Here is a 5307-nt window from a genome sequence, read left to right on the forward strand (position 1 = left end):
TTTTTACAACTATTTACAACATAGCTTAGGTTTAACATCAGAAAAAACAACATCAGTTTTGAGCCCAGCCCTGCTTCCATGTGTTCTGGGGTCTTCAGGAGGTGAATCTCTTGGTGAATGGCCAGCACCTCCTCAGCGATTCGGAGGACAATGCAGTGACAGTGGAACGAGGCATGCCAAACACTCTGGAGACCACTCTGTATGATGTACCACTGCCCACTGTCCAACTCTGGCACATCCAGCTTTATCCTGCAGTACAGGGGTCTGGTCTGATTTAGGGAAATTGTTTAGAGCTATGACAAAGTAATTAGTAGAAGAAATATTGAGGTACTTTAGTAAACTACTTTTAGTAACTACCAATACCATATTGGGGGAAAACTACTAGTCATATTTAAAACCTTAGGTAAAGGGATAGTTCACCCAAAAATGAAAATTCCAAACCTGGAATAACTTGAAGGTGAGTAAATGATCACATAATTTTCATTTTTGGGTGAACTATCCTTTAAGTAAAAGTATTATCTTGCATACTCTAATATACTTAAGGTATTGAGAGTAAAAATAAAGGTATACAATATTGTTCTGAAAAAGAATTTGTCAGGATGGTTTAGCATTAATATTACTGCTGCATTACTGTGTATGTTGCATTTTACTTCTGAATATGTTCAAGGTTATTAAATTTAAAGTTGCCTTCTAAATATACTGTTGGGTAGTTAAATCTACATCAATGCATCATGTTGTAAAAGACCATATTTTTATAGTGTGGCTGTCTGCGAGAAAAAACAGAAAACTTAGTACTTCATATTTGTTCGAGAATACTTAACGAATGTACTTCCTTACTGCTGAACTTTGAGCTCTACAATGCTCTTTTTTTATTATTCACAGTTTTATTTTTGCTAACCTGTCTACATATGATCACCATGGTCAAGACAATAAACCATATAAAATCTCACCTTTGTAAGATATCAGTCAGCATTTGAACTGTGTGTGTGTGTATTTTGTAGTTTTTCATATGTATCATTACATTATTCAAGTAAGCTCCAAGCCAATTCCTGCATTTAAAGTTGTAATCCGACAAAGGACGCAGCATACCAGTGTAACTTACTTGGCCTCGGTCTTGGCTAAGCCTGAGGTACATCACCGTCTCCTCCATTATGACGTAAAACATAAAAACAAAAATGAGCAATTCTGGCTCCACCTATCCTGGCAGGATTGTCCTCTCGTCAGCTCTCCTCTCACACCGTTGCTATGCGACAGAGCGCTAATCGGGAACCTCTGGTGTTGCAATTAGGAAATCCTGCGAAGGCGGAGTGTCCTTCATGCACTTCGGAGGCCTGGCCTTTGAAGTCTGTGCCCTTCGAAGTGTGTGCACTTAACTTTGGGACACAGCTTAGAAAATCACACATAGGTGAGTTTGATCAGGGTTTGAACTAAACTCTGCAGGGCAGTGGGCCTCCAGTGCAAGATTTGAGGAACCCTGCTACATGGAATGTTCTGAATCCACAAATCCAATCTGATGTGGTGGAAGGAACACCATCCTGAAATGTGGATGATGTTCAAACCACTCTCACACCAGTTATGAAATTGGACATTGTCCCAAACAACTACTCAATTCTGCTCCATTTGCTCCTGATTGACCAGCAGAAAGAGGATTTCATTGAGGAAGTTTACAAAACTGAGGAGCCCTTCCTGTGGCAATTGTGGCACACATGGTGATGTTGCCTCCTCGTTATCCAGGGACATTGACTGTGGCACGATGACCAGTAAAAAGACCACAAGGTACAAAAAGTTTGTTTATGCAGTTCGTTTTTTTACATTAATGATACTGATACTTCTATAATTAATATAATTAAGTATACTTCTATAATTCAATACCATCTATAATTAATTTATGATCTTGTTCCATTGCTTTCCATAGCCCGCTAGCATCGCCAGCGTGGTTGCCGCTAATCTCGCTTACATTACTAATACACTATTCACGACCTGTACATTTATCATACAAAACATGAGATGAAACTTTACATAATATATTAAAGTTAAAATAAAAGGGAATGATTTGCAATGATTTGGTAGGTTTTTTATTCAAAAAGGTAATTGCAATGATGGCATATTTTAAGTAACTGTTTGACATTATATGTTCACTGAAGACATTTATTTAGAATAATATGAATTAAACTAAAAGTATAGTGCTAAAAACTTGCTTCTAATTCTTCTCATTTTTTGTGAAGTGTTCCAAATCAGTTATTCATGAGGCTCCATGATCTCATTCAGGATGCTGGCTATGTAGGCAGTAGACAGTCATTTAGCAGTTCACTATGTTTTGGAAATGAGTCTTTATGTTCTGAAACCTTCCCTTGGCTGCCTTTAAATGAAAACCTGCCCAAGAATAATGTAAGACAACTCAAACTCAACAGACTATGCTTTTCTTTATTTTTCAGGGTTCAAGGTTTTGCAAGGTTTGTTGACGTCAATTTGAACCTTCCGCGGACCCTTAGATAAAAGATGTTTCTGAGAAGCCATCCTATAAATACCAGCTTTGGTACCTGTCATTTAGCAGACACATATAATTCAGTTCAGTTGGCAGTGTGCTGATTGCACAGTTCTGCTGGATTTGGTGGAAATGTCTTAAGCCACATCCACAGCAGTGATTAAACATCTCAGAAACCCTTCTGCTGGTTCTTTGTGTAACTAGCTAAGATCTATAACTATTTTCCATTTTATTCATTTAGGCCTATTATTACCACTCAGATTCCACCACTTCATGAAGCGACACTTAACGATCCTAAAGTATCCTGGGGTCAGTGTTAATGATTGTGAGTCCAGTTCCTCTGTGGTCTCTGTAAACACCAATTGCTCGTATTGGTCAAAACTATTTCAACTAAAGCGTATGCTTTCTTGGGACTTCAGAAGACCAGTATTTATTTGTATATAAATATAAAACGCATGCATTCACTACAGGAGGCCTTTGTTCACCCCCCGGAGCCGTGTGAGGCACGTTTTGTTATGGATGCGTGCGCTTTATTTGACGACTTGTGGATTGTTCAACTGCAACACCCGCTGACTGCAATGACAGAGCTTGGAATAGCCAGGACAAGTTTTAATATAATTCCGACTGGATTCGTCTGAAAGAAGAAAGTCATATACACCTAGGATGCTTCGAGGGTGAGTAAAACAGTCTAATTTTCATTTTTGGGTGTACTAACCCTTTATATTACGATGCTTTTGGGAAAAAGACCATTATATTAAGATCAGTCGTACGATTGTTTTTATGATCTTCTTAGGCTTACGATGCTTTGGAGAAATGCAGCCCAGTTCTTGAATTTCATGTGCCTTGAATTTTATGCAAATTTCATTGTTTACATGAAAACCCTGATCATTTCACACATGAACACACACCTTTATCCATGTCAAAGTTTCTGTTCTTATTGGCTGCACATTCACAAATGTTCAAACAGATACAAATGATCCCGCTACATTTAAAATTCGCTTCCTGGACTTGCTTCATCCTAGCTTCACTCCTTCACTTATTTCCAGTCTTGCATTTGTTGTTGTATTTTTGGCATTTTAAACATGCACCATTAAAAATAAAAACATTCTAGAACTGGGTTTTTAGCACATCTGAAGGTCAGTTAGCTGTTTCAGAAATGTGCATTTCAAAGTTTCAAAGTCGAGGTCATTCTCAGGAGACATCTACATTTATACTCTCTCTCTCTCTCTCTCTCTCTCTCTCTCTCTCTCTCTATCGCTCTCTCTCTTTACTAGAAGTGAGATAAAAAGCTCAAAGCATAAATTCAGAAAAAAATTAGCTGCAAGTCTCATTTTTACCGCTAGATGTAAAACGTGTTTGTTTTTCATAGGAATATCACCTGATTTGCATGTCATTATTCATCACCTTTCCATTAAATCTAATACATGGTAGAAAACAAAACAATGTTTTGGCCAACAAATATTGTAATTCCAATTTATTTGCCCAGAGCTGACATGGAAGGAAAAAAAAACTCTTGTCCTGAGAGCACTTGACTTTTGCATGAATGTATGTCAGTGTGGTTTTATGAATTCTTTGAAGCCTAAGGACATTTGGGTAACTGGACTTTTGACTTAAAAATGTCAAACACCCCCTGTGACAACTGTGACAACCTCTTTGTGTAAAAATGAGCTATCGTTTCCTCTATATGTAATATGTGTGATACATCAAAAGGTTAAGTGGAGCTGATGCATAGACCAACACTGTATGGCACTCAATCGTGACACAACTATGTTGGACTATGTTTAATGTACTTCATGTTAGGTACAATAGCAGCTCCTGGGAAATTGCTTGTCATTATGGGAACATGGTAAAGGCCCATTGCCAGCAATCAAAGGCACTTATAGCTCGTTTCCACTGAGCAGACACATCTGATTGATCAAAGACCCTGTCAAGACCATGAATGCAAATGCAAAGATTATGTCCTTAACTACATGCTTTAAAAACACATTTAGAATGATCAATGATATTTCACTGACATATAGTAGACATGGTCAACAAAAGCTGTTAACTGTGTATCTGTTTCTTTTGACTAAATCTATAGAAACGTATTTGGAGGTACTTTTCGGGTTCTTGAAGACTTTATATTAGCAGGATTAAAGGGTTAGTTCACCCAAAAATGAAAATTCTGTCATTAATTACTCACCCTCGTGTTGTTCCAAACCCGTAAGACCTTAGTTCATCTTCGGAACACAATTTAAGATATTTTTGATGAAATCTGAGGGCTCTCTGACCCTCCCATAGACAGCAAGGTAACTAACACGTTCAAGGTCCAGAAAAGTACCAAGATGATCGATAAAGATGTCCGTGTGACATCAGTGGTTCAACTGTAAAGTTACGAAGCTACGAGAATACTTTTTTGCGCAAAGAAAACAAAAATAACGAATTTATTCCACATTTTCGTCTCTACTGCGTCACTTGTGGACGCGCGTTCACGACAGTACCATGATGCGAGCGTGTGGCGGTGCCGGCGCTGACCCAGTCATCATACTGGATCTGGGTTAGCGCCGCCACACGCTCGCATCATTATACTGTCATGAATCAAAAATATCTTAAATTGTGTTCTGAAGATGAATGAAGGTCTTACGGGTCCTCATAAATACAACTGATACGTTGAGAGGAAATGAAGCACAGTATGAACTCATGAAAAGCTTCATGCTGCTATAGTCATAATGAAATGGCCACTATGTGATAAATTGAGATTAAAATCCAGTGACGTGCATTCTGTCATTGGCTGGTATGATTGTGAATCAATCATAGTGAAGCATGCTGACAAACTGCAGCTA

Source organism: Sinocyclocheilus anshuiensis, unplaced genomic scaffold, assembly GCF_001515605.1.
Source record: "Sinocyclocheilus anshuiensis isolate Anshui unplaced genomic scaffold, SAMN03320099.WGS_v1.1 scaffold1805, whole genome shotgun sequence".
Lineage (NCBI taxonomy): Eukaryota > Metazoa > Chordata > Actinopteri > Cypriniformes > Cyprinidae > Sinocyclocheilus > Sinocyclocheilus anshuiensis.